Source organism: Cryptomeria japonica, chromosome 7 (assembly GCF_030272615.1).
Source record: "Cryptomeria japonica chromosome 7, Sugi_1.0, whole genome shotgun sequence".
Taxonomy (NCBI): Eukaryota; Viridiplantae; Streptophyta; class Pinopsida; order Cupressales; family Cupressaceae; genus Cryptomeria; species Cryptomeria japonica.
The window spans coordinates 649,081,280-649,094,494 of NC_081411.1; positions in this window are offsets into that span (position 1 = coordinate 649,081,280).

Genomic DNA, 13,215 nt, shown 5'->3' on the forward strand with positions numbered 1-13,215 from the left:
CAAATAATAGGAGGACCTTCAAATTCAATATGTTGCCACATATTGCCACATTTTGAAGATAAGGTAATCCAAGTAGTGAGCACCTTGTTCTTCTCCACAAACAAACAAAATCTAGCCAACATCAAACACTTCTTGAATTTTGCAATCAAATCAATAGCACAATATTACCCAAAAGAATTGATAGTATTCATCAAAATCTTTTCATTCCAATACTCTAATGATAGTTGTGGCAATCAAACCCAAACAAGAAGCTTGAAGGTGGCATCATTCATTAAACCCAAAGACTAAATAAATTGGTATTCTTGTGTTTATAGTAAAAGAAAAAAATAATTAATTAATTTTTAATATTTCTAAAAGGAAGATGGGTAAAAAAAGTGGCAGCTCTATTCAACACTTTAGAATTTGGCATTCACCTATACTTGGCATATGAAAAATTTATGATGGTTTGGTCATTTCAATGCCTTTCATTTGATGTCTTAAGAAAAATATTAATTGCCAAAAAAATATTATATTCATGAATAATTTTATATGAAATCTTCTTTATTTAAATATTTTTTATCAATTTTATCAATCATACAAATTAAATTTGAGAAAAAAAAAATTCTAATAAAGAAATGCAAATAATCTTTGTAGTCACATAAATCTGTCCACTTAATTAAGTAAATATTTACTATTTATTTGATTATTTAACCATCAATAATCAGTTAATTAAATTAATATTTAATTAATTTAATCCTTAACCTCTTCTCCTATTAATTAAATAAATTATTCAATTTATTTAAATTAATTCATTAAGCCACACTCTAAATAAATTAAATGAACCACTTGCATTTTCCTACAAATGCAAGTTGCACCTATTTAGTTGAAATAAATGAATTTTATTTTAATTAAAATCCTATTTTCTCTCACCCACCAAACCCACTAGTCTCTTCTAACCCATTCAAGACTCTTCTAACCCATTCTAGATTCTTCTAAACCATTCTTAATTAGCCTAAACCCGTCCCCTAATTATTGTCACATTCCTAAGCAACTTGAAGTCACTTCTCGAAACCTCCAAAGTCTTTGAAAAGCATTAAATGTTTTATGTCTTCAACAAGTTAACCCCTAAAGTCTTCCAAACCATTAATAGTACTTACGTGACCATTTATGGCTCTTACATAACCATTAATGGTTAATTCCACTTTCCCACATGGTTAGAGACTTTCCCTCTAACTCAACCTCCATTTAACTTATGGGTCTCTTCAAGCATTCATTGCTTTGACCATGGTTATCCCCACTAACTCTTGCACAAGAGTTTGTCCATTGGATAAAAGCATTATGCATTGGATAAAGGCTTTATTCATTCAATTCAAACCTAACCTTACCTCCCAATCTAATCTTCATGTCATCTCAAGCATTTAATGTTTATTCCCTCTCCTCTCAAGCCATCTCATGTTGACATTTGTCATCCTGGGATTGGATTGAAAGCCCTCACATGGATCACAAACCTTTCAATCCTAACCCTTGTTGAGATTACTCAATCTCAACCATCCATTGCCTTGTTTTTCCTATAAATAGAGCCCATTCCTTCTTCAAAAGGAGCTTGAAATCCAGAAATCTTGTATGCATCAAACTTATACCAAATTTGAGAGAGTATCTAGGAGCACTTTTCTTTGTTATTTTGGATAAAATTAACATAGATTTAATTAGGATTTCTCATATTTAACTTGCATTTGCATAATTAATCATTTTCATAATCTTGAATCTCCATAAGACATCCATAGTAGTGCAAAAAATTGAGGGTTCCACTCATGTGGAACTTGGAAAGGAGGGGAACAAGGGAGGAGCAACTATGAGCATGTTGGGGAGCATTTGGGAGGGTTTAGTGTTTTTCCTTCATTTTTGTATGCTTTTTATAAAATTTTTAATGTCTCTCTTGATATTCATGCTTAGGATTGCAGTTTCTTTCATCTTTCGTTTCTGATTGATACTAACAACATTAATGTTTGACTTGAATCTTATGTGTTCCTAACATCCTTTTTGCAATGCATCAATCTTGTTATTATTTTAAAATATGTTATTATGCATAATTTAAATTAACTAATTATTTTTTATAATTTTTATTTAAAAAGTTATTATATTATTATATTTCTATTAACCTATTGACCAAAACAAAAAAAATCATTAAGACTACACTATTATTATCATCATCATTATTATATTTGTTTATGCTAGATTTGGAAGCTAAAATTATTGTAAAACCTAAGAGAGTCAACAACTAGAGACCTTAGTCCTACGATAGAAACCTTAGTCCTACTATACCATTCACTTGCTCGAAGGGCTTGTCTTCATTGTCCTCCTATCTCCATTGATCTTGCTTGATGTTGTTGCTCTCAAGTTTTATGTGTGCACAAGAGCTCAATGGTGAATGGATGGTGGCTGAGTATACAATTTGATAGAATTGGGGTAATTCATCACTTTCTTCATATGGAAAGAGAGAGAGAGAGAGTAAGAGGTCTCTTTTATAGAGAGCACCCTAAAAATGGAGGGTTAGGATTAAGAGGTGGAAGGATAAATGGTCAGCTCATATTAGAGGGTAGGTATAGGAAATGGTAAAATATTGGGAAGGTGGTTAGAGGAGGATTAATAGATGAATGGCACTTGTCATGGGAGGAAAAATCTAATGAACTAATTAAATAAATAAATATTTATTTAATTGATAGAAGAGGTGGGATCAATTAAATAAATAAATAAATTATTTAATTTAGGGTAATGATAATTTAGATAAATAAAAATATTTCTTAAATAGGGAAATACTAGAAGACGATTGTGAATTTATTAAATAGATTATGAATTAATTAAATAAATAAATAATCTATTAATTAATAGAAGGTTTAGGATAAAATAGACAAATCAATAAAATATTTATTTAATTAGGCTAGGATAATTTTAGGTGTCTACATTTTTCTCATCTTTGAGACAATACAACTTGTCACATTATTTCAAAAGAAAAAAATTAATTCACTAGTACGGAAGGTTACCCTTGCTAAGGATGATGGCATGCCCCCTAAAGAGGTTGTGTGTAAAATTTACAAAAAATTAGACAATCTCTCAACAAAAGGAGAGAAAACATGAGTGTAATGTTTAAAACTGCATGTGTGGTAGCACTGCTAGATTTTTAGAGCTAAAGTTACAAATGTGATAGGCAAATGTTGCTGATAAGATTGAAGTAACAAATGTGATACAAAAATGTTGTTGATGAAACTAACTATTAGGTTGATAAAATCGAGCAATCTCCCCAATAGGATAAGTTGAGTGTCAACTAATGAAGCTAGAGTGGCAAATGTGGTAGAAAAATGTTGTTGATGAAGCTGACAAATCTAATAAAGTTGATAGAGTAAAATGTTGATAAAGATTGATGTGAGTTGATAAAGCTAATATATTTGATGTTGATGCAATTGTTTTTTTCTTGTAGGTTGATCACCATGAGGGTTCCACCATCTGACACTAGGTAGGTTGGATCTTCATTAGGAGCTCAGAGGCCTTTGAGACCAACTAGTTTCGAGGGTGAGAGCTCATCATAGCTCCAATCCATTTTGTATCAGTATATTTTGTATGGTGATGTAGATACCCAAGGTTGGTTTTGTAGTGTTTATGATATATTGGCATCATTGAATTATGACACATTATTATTTTGATATATATAAGATGAGACCTATTCCTTGTAGTGGTTATATGCATGATTCTATATAATTTTATATGATGGTTATATGTGATGATTTTATGCATGTGATGTGATGTTTTTATTATGTTTATGATGATATGATGATATGTGATGATGGTACAGTTATTTTATGATGTTTATGCATAGTATTCCTATTTGCCTTATGATGAGATACACTTCTATTGTCAATGTAATGTAAGTCTGTTATATGACTTTATATGATGTCTTATGCATGGTGGATTATGATTTATTTGATGTGGTGATGTATGTCCTATTTTGTGTTTATGATACATATCATATGTTATGATGCAATTATCATGGTATGTTATGGATGGATGCACCTATTATGGCTATAGGTATGTAGTAACTATTGGAATCAATGAACATTGAGAGGGGGGTGACTTAGTGTTTTGTAATTTAAAACTTTCTTGAACTGATTATTAAACCACTTGATGCAAATGAATAAAAGTAAAGTGCAGAAACTCAATACACACAAGCACAAAACCACAACACTGGAATTTTTATGTGGAAACCCGAAAAGGGAAAAAAACATGGTGGGATTGAGACCCACAATATTAAAATACTATGTTCGGGCGTATAATAATATTACAAGGGGAATGCACATGCATTCAGACACGCTGCCTAGAGCTCATTGCTCAATTACAAGAGAGGGCTACAACCCCCGAAGGACTCATTGTCCTAAAAATGATTACAAGTAACAACTTGGATGTCTAAAATAATGAATAGCATCTACAAATGCCAAAATGCAGTTTCGGTTAAGCACAAAGTGTCTCACTTCCACTATTCTGGCACATTAATCTATTTTGTTGTTTTGTCATACACCAGAGCATAAATCCAAAGATAGCACATGTAAAATTGCGCACATAAGCTCATACAATCTTTGCACACCAACATCGATCACCAAAATGATCAAATAGATTGATCTTATATATCCACATCACTTGATTTAGGTCACCAACATGTTGGATCCAAAAACATTTACAAAACATGAAACATGTAACAAGAAGTCATCTTGATCTAATTACTAATACACATGTGGACCAAAACAAATTGATTGTATGCTTCACATAAGTTGGCTTCACAACGTCAAACTCAAAACTAGTCAACAAAATCATACTAAAGATTCTGCATAACACACTACACCACTAATTGCCCAAATAACCTTGTTCTTCTTGAAATGTTGGATGCCAGATCTCCAATCTTGCATGAGAATCAACATTGAAGGATACAATTGCAGACTAATCTATTCCAGTCATCCAATCGACTATCTCTTCCACCACAAATAAAAATGTGCACCCAAAAATGAGTTCTACTCAATGAACTTGAACATTGAGTTTCACCTTCTAGACTTAAGCAAAATAGACTTTGAACTTCCAATATAATGATTTTGCGCACTCTGAATGATGCTTTTGATTTGAGTTGCCATCAATGACAACCCCTTAATAATACTCAAGTACTTATCTCTTCCAGTACACTGTCTCTTGCCATCAATCTCCCCCTTTGGCATTGATGACAACATTGGGTGAAAAATGACACTGCAAAATTTCAAAACTTTGAAGATGCAAAATTCCAATAGGCTCCCCCTGAGAATATACAACATTTTTCACTCCTCTCTCCCCCTTTAACATCAATGGAAAAGGTAGGTATCTACTCAAAATTGTATGTACAAGGGTATACACAACAACTTACAAATTTTTTGAAGATGTCTGCAAAAATAGTCTTCAAGGATTGCAAGTGATCATCCCAATCTTTCTTTAGGTTCTCCAAAATATTGATAAGAGCACTAAAAAGATATGCATGCATTTCTGCTCCTCTAAGATCTAAAGGTACACTCTTATTCAATACATTCATGGCATCCTACTAACTGCTAAGTAGAGTATCCAACTGGGGAGTGATTAGGTTCCTCAACTCTCCCACTCTACCAACTATTCTATCATTCTCTTGATTTGGGCTCTTGATTTTATGTAGCAGAGACATCACCCAAGCTTCATAATGAATAGAAAAGATGGGTTGGGGGGCATAGACTAGTTGTCCTTCACACTCTTTGATCCTTATCAAGCTCTATAGTGAACTGTGGCAATACAAGACACGATTTGTAGATATTTACTCCTTTGTTCAATGCCTCCTAAATGACTTGAACACACCAGTAATCAGACTGATCCTATCACCTTCAACCATCCTCAAAACTATCCTTAACCTCATAGCATTGAAATGGTTCAGTACATCAACAACTTTCTTTAAGGATTCAAAATGGGAGTCCACTGACTTATGCATACTTCTCAGCTTACTAGAGGGTGAGTCAAGAGTGTCTTTCTTGAAAGAAGGAATTTTTTTCTCAAGAACACTTGTAGCTAAGGATATAAGCTCTTTGTCCTCAATGTAGGACTTCAATAAGTCTTCACTAGCTTTCGCTTGGGCTATTGCCCCAAATTTGAGTTCTTGGACAGGAGATAAGGAATTAAGATTAATAGGTCCTTGGATGAGATCTATGTCATTTATGATTTGCTTGCCCTTTTTCAAATTCCACAGTGTCTCTTGTCATTGGAACCTATTCAACCTTTCCTTCATCCTTCTTCTCTTCCTTCTCTATGTCCTCTTCCTTCTCATTACCAACCTCCTCAGCTTTCTTCTCTGAATCAACAGTTATCACCGAAGGATTCTGAGTTGCTTCACCAAAGTCAACAATATTCTAACTATCATCAATATCATCTGAAGCAACAACATGTTCAGTTGTCTTTTCATCCGGTTTTACAATTTTTGGCTCATCTCCTATGGATGGCATCCCAAGAACTTCTGAAACAAACTTTTGAATACTTTCTTGAGATTTCTCAGGAACTACATCATACCCATACTTTTTAAGTATTTATCTCAAAATTTCCAATGTCCCCTTGTGTACATCCTCATTCCTTCCAATCATTATTTTATTTACCTTGGTTTTGTTTCTAAATATTTCTCTATTTTCTCTAAGAATTCTGTCAACTTCAGTCTTGGCAATTACCAGATAGAGTTGTACTAGCACATAATCCCTTATTCTCTCTTCTTCTATCCTAGCAGTTTATTTTCTCAAATCCAAAATATCATACTAGCTTTTAGGAACTTCAAATGCAATTTCTATAAGTGCCCTCCTATACTTATTCAAATATACAATAGTAGCCTCTTCTAAAGATATCTTTCCTTTCTCATCTAGTCTATCATAACATTAAAAAAGTAATTTGAGATCACCTTGTTCTGTTATTGCCTCCTTCACTTGCTTAAGAGTTATGTCGGATTGTTCAGCTTCAACTCTTGTCTTCTTGCTAGGCTAACTTTCTTTGGAAGGTTTCATCTTGACAACACTAGCAACAGTAGCACTCTTCTTGACCTCTCCCATTGCTTCATCTGATTCAGTCTCCTCTTTTGTAGTGGCTACCACATAAACTCTTCCTGGTTTCCCTTTCTTCCTCTTCTTAGCTCCATTGAATGGTTTGGATTGAGGCTTTGGTGGAGAGACAATCTTTTGAGCACCAAAAGAAGGTGCTTATTTCCTTGTTTTCCTTAGCTTTAATGAAGGAGTTTCCACTTTGGTCTTCTTTGGCTTGACCATATCTTCATCTTTCTGGATGTTCCTTGTAGGACTCTTTGAACCACCTCCTTTGTAATTCCCATATCCTTTTCTAGTTTCTCCACTTCCTTCCTCACTCTTCTCTACATTCCAGGTTTGGTGAATTGAGAGTGCAGGCTCAAGATTTTTTTCTTATATGTCCCAAATATTTCCTTTGATGTGTCTATCAATTTGATGAAGAGGTTTTGAGCATATACATTAAGAGTATCACCATCAACCTCATACCCTGTGGGAATGATCCATGTTGTCCTGGGTTCAAAAGCCTCCATTAAGAATTGATTAGTGTCTACCATGAAGCATATGGAGTCTTCATACTTTTCCCTGATTTCCTTAGGGATTCTTTCTCTGTGTTGCATCATGCTTTGGAATGTTTTGAAGTATCCCCATAGAATATCTTTCTGAGTTTGTGCATCTCCTAAACCTTCTAGAGTTTCCTTTATTTGCACCACCACCACCCTGTCATAGGCCCATTGAACTTTTCCTACACCAGGGACCTCATTCATTAAATAGAAGTATAAGTAGATAATCAGAGTACTAAATTTAAATAAATGTTTTTTGTCCTATTTTATCTTCTTCAAATTGTTCAAGAATTCACTCTGGAGCACCCCACATATATCATATAGCTTATCTTCTTTGAGAATATGATACGCAACACAAATGGTTGTACCGGATACTGAGTTATCTCTACTAGATTGATAGACCTTGTAGCCCATCACCATGGATGAAAACCTGACATCATATTCAATAATGTCATTGATCGTCAATGATCTCCCATCATGTTTGGAACAAGTTGGCTTCATCACAGTCTGGCTCTTTACATTCCTTAGGCCAAGAAGTTCACTGGTTGCATTCAAGCATGTTACGAATTTGATTGATAGCTTTTTGATCTTGTGTGGCTTGTCAAGCCATATGAATTCATCATAAACTCGCTCAGAATGTATCTAGACCATTCAGGTTTGTCAAAAACTAGAAAATTTATGAATTGAATAAAACCCTTGTCCTAGAGAGATATCAATTTGGGTTTTAGGTTTTCCATGCCATCTATCATGTGCTTTGAATAAAGTTTCATTATTTCAACATTCTTGAGCTCTTCAAATTTGCAATGGATGTAAGCCCTAACATCTTCAACATGCAAAACACCATACGAAATAGATGAAAATGCTCCTTTCAGATCATCTTCCATCAATTTATATGGGTGTTTTTTTAACTTCGATCTTTCCCTATCAGTTATGTCAATAACCAATGGAGTCATCACACCACAGGATGCCATTTTTGAATTTTAGGCTATAAATGGGGAAAGTTATTGAATTCTAAAAATACCTTTTAGTCTCCAACTAGATGCAAGAAATCTCTGTCGAATCTCTTCAAATCTCTAGGTCCATGACACAGTCTTCTTCGCCAAGCTCTCTCACTCTTTTGCTTTGAACGCAATATGAGAAATAAGTGTTAAATCTCTCTTTTATCCACCGCATACCTAACTTTTAGGTATAATAAATTCTTAACCCTAACTCTTTTGGATTCTATGTATCTCATGAATATTATGTTGGAGTCTTAGATTGGCATGAAGTCTTATGGAGATCCTTCATAATTGACTGTACAATCATTCACAATCATTTGCAACCTTCTATAGCCAGTTACAAATCTTAGATAGGGGGTTCTTAGGATCTGCATGAAAATCTTCCCCCTAAGGCCAAGTGCCTTAGTTACTAGATGAGGTCCCAACACCGGAATTAGGTACAAACTCATTCACTGCATCTGAATCACCCTTTTTGACCCATTTCTTCTTGTACTACTCTCTTGTCTCTTCAACCTTCACTTTTCCCTTATCATCTTATTTGTTCTTGTCTGCCAGCGCATTCTTGTTCATAAACTTGTTTTTGCAGAATGTTTCAATGTGACCAGATTTGTTGCAAGCATAGCAAACAATGTTGTTTCTTTGATTAGGCCTAGAATTACCTTGATTTCATTTTGACCTGCATTAATTAGCAATATATCCAAATATTCCACAAGCATAGCATCTCATATTTCTCCTATTTACCATACTTCTACATTTATTTGACTTATGACCTTATCTATTGCAATTGAAACATTATTCGGAGAATGATGAACAATTCTGATTTGCTCTATTTCTGCATTGACTTGCCATATGACCAAATTTATTGCAAACAAAGAATTTACCATTGAATTTATAAGCATTAGGTTGTCTTACCAGAGATCTCTTATTCTTTTGATGATGAGGTTTAGCATTGCTTTGACCAGATAAAAAGCTTTCTCCTTTCTCATATCCAAGTCCTCCCATATCACCTTTACTCTTCTGACTTTGTAGCATCTCATATAGCTTAGATGAGATAACATTGAATTTTAGTTTGTACTCATTAGCAATGGTAAGTTCATCACTCAGAATTATGATCTACCTTTCAAACTCTTGCTCGTTATTCTTAGAGTGCATCAATTCAAGCTTTAGTTGGTCATTTTCATAATTTAGCCTATAACATTCATCAAATCTATCCTTTAGTGACCAAGTCAAACTTTCCTCATTCTTCTTCATGTCTTCAATCTCCTTGGTCAAGTTCATCACAATGGATTGCATTTCATTCTTCAAGACTACATTATCTCTAGCAAGTTTTTCACATTCATTTGTCTTGTCTTTTAAGGATTGGTCATCAATGCTTTGGTCTTTTTTCTCCTTGAGTTTTTCCATGAGCTCCTTTCTATTTTCTTTGGATGTGTTCACTTTTTCCTTCAATGACTCAATGAAGTCCCCAACATCACTTAGATTTCTTCTCAGGCTATTTGCTTCTTTTCTTGTTGTATCTAGATCTTCAAGTTCCATAGTGAGTTTATTTTGTAAACCATAGTCCATTGATTCACTATCCTAGATCTTCCTCAACGAGTTGGGCTTCCTTGGAGGAACTAGGCTTTGATACCAATTGTTAGAATCAATGAACACTGATAGGGGTGGATGAATCAGTGTTCTACAATTTAAAAAATTATTGAACTGATTCTTAAACCACTTGATGTAAATGAATAAAAGTAAAGTGCAGAAACTCAATACACACAAGCACAAAACCATAACACTGATATTTTTAGGTGGAAACTAGGAAAGGGAATACACATTGTGGGATTGAGACTCATAATATTAAAATATTATATTACAAGAGGAATAAAAATGCATATTTCAAGCACACTGCCTAGAGTTCACTGCTTAATTACAAGAGAGGGCTACAACCCTTGGAGGACTCACTATCCTACAAATGATTGAAAGTATCAACTTGAATGTATGAACTAATGAATAGAATCTACAAATGCCAAAATGCAATTTTGGTTAAGCACAAAGTGTCTCACTTCCATTGTTCTGGCACACTAATCTATTCTTCTATTTTGTCATACACTGGAGCATAAATCCAAAGATAGCATATGTGAAACAATGCATAGACACTCATACAATCTTTGCACACCAACATCAATCACCAAAATGATAAAATAGATCAGTATTATATATCTGCATCAATTGACTTAGGTCACCAACATGTAAGCTCCAAAAATATTTACAAAACATGAAACATGTAACAAGAAGTTGTCTCGATCTAATTACTAATGCACATGTGGACCAAAATAAATTGATTATATGCTTCACATAAGTCGACTCCACAACCTCGAACTCAGAACAAAACAACAAAATCATCTTGAAGATTTTGCATAACACGCTACACCACTAATCACCCAAATAACCTTGTTCTTCCTGAAATGCTAGATACTGGATCTCCAATCTTACATGAGAATCAACATTGAAGGCTAGGATTTTAGACTAAGATATTCCATTCATCCAATCGACTACCTCTTCCACCACAAAGAGTAATGTGCACCCAAAATTGAGTTCTACTCAAGGAAATCGAACACTGAGTTCCACCTTCCAGACTTAAGAAAAATAGACTTCAAACTCTAGGTAAAATGATTCTGCACATTCCAGATGATGCTTCTAATCTGAGTTGCCATCAATGACAACACCTTAACAATCCTCAAGAACTTATCTCTTCTGGTATAGTGTCTCTTGCCAACACTAACCTATGTGGATTTAGGATGTGTGCCTATGTTATATGTGTATGAGATGATTTATGACATGCATGACTAACCATGTGATGATGTAGGATGAACATTAAATGCAATGCACAACTCTATTGTTTTTCATGTATCATTATACTCAGTTAGATGATGTGTGACTATATGGGATTGAGGATATGAAAGGATCGAGGGGCATAAGGTATAAGATATGAGATGCTTGTGCATTCTCATTATTGAGCATATTATAGAAAATATTTGCAACCATATAGATATAGGTTAGAACCAGATAGTCAGTGTATCATTTGCATGGATTCAACCAATCGTAAACAAGGAATCCCCTATTCACACTAGACCTGTAATATCCTCATATCCTCGGACAAGCCATATTGTTACTAAGAAATAATCCACAAACAACAATCAAGTGACCAAGCCCCATGTCGGTCACTCTAGTCCATAGACATCCTTGAGAAGCATAGGAAACATGACATCACAAAAAATTAAATAAAATTAAATTAAATACTTGTCGCTAAAAAATACTGAAATCCTCATATTATAGTTGTTTCTTGTCACAAATATTAATGTGTTTGATCTAGTCACAATGTTGTATCCTGATAAAGGACATATAGCTAAAGATCTCACAATCTTATTAGAGCCATATTCTATCCAAAGAATGATTTTTTGAAAGCCTAGTATTGCTTGTGTCTCATCTGAAACTAACTTACTCCATGAAACCAATACTTTATTGCAAAGAAGAACCAAAAATTTTTATTGTGGATTGGCCATACAAATGATGTTTTTATTATAGGTTGTGCATGAAAAGAGGGAAGGTATGAAAAAGAGATACTCCTCACAACATGCAATGCCAAGGATCCACTTCCATCACTAGGTCAAGGACACCCCAGTTACAAATAACACCAAATTATTATGGGTGAAGAAAAGGCAAAAATTTAATTTTATTATCTATAGGGAATGACTCTAGGTAGATCAATGACAAGCCATGATGGGGATGGACAAATTTATTATGAGGTGATGGGATGTGAGTGTGTGCAAAGTGAAACAATGATGTAGAATCCTAAAGGAGGAAGGAGCAAAAGTCCCTACATATGGCGTTGATAACCCAATTTTCACCATGGTACTTGCCTAGGGAACCATTGATGTGGTTTTCTCTATTGGAAAAATTCATTTCTTTCATTTTATTATTTATTATTTTTTAATTATTATTATTATTTATTTATTATTTTTAATATTTTTCATTTTTTTTATAGTTTTAAGGGATTCACTGAAAAGTTATATATAGAACTTGCAAAGATGTGTGATATTAATATGATCATTAAGTGGTTCTCCTTAAAGTGTCAATAACTGGTATGCACCCAAGCCATAAACTGTTGTAACAATGTAGGGGCCAAGCCAATTTAGTTCAAACTTACCCCGTTTCTCATGTTCCTACTAATTTTTAGGGTTTTCTCTAAGGACCAAGTCACCTACCTCAAATTTATAAGGTTTCACCTTATGATTGTAACTATAACTTATATGTTGTTGATATGCCTTGAGGTGATTTAATGCATTCTATATGCACTCATTTAGCAATTCCAAGTCTTGTAAGTGGGAGACTTTGTAGTTTTCATCACTGACAAGGTCACACAGGGAGACCCATAAAGATGGTAACTCGACCTCAATGGGAAAGATGAATTCAACATCATAAATAAGTGAGTAGGGTGTAGCTTTAGTAGGGACGTAGATACTTGTGTAATAGGCCCACAAGGTTGGTTTGAGTTGTATATGCCAATTACGACAAGCATCACTAATTATCTTTTAAAGGATTTAAGAA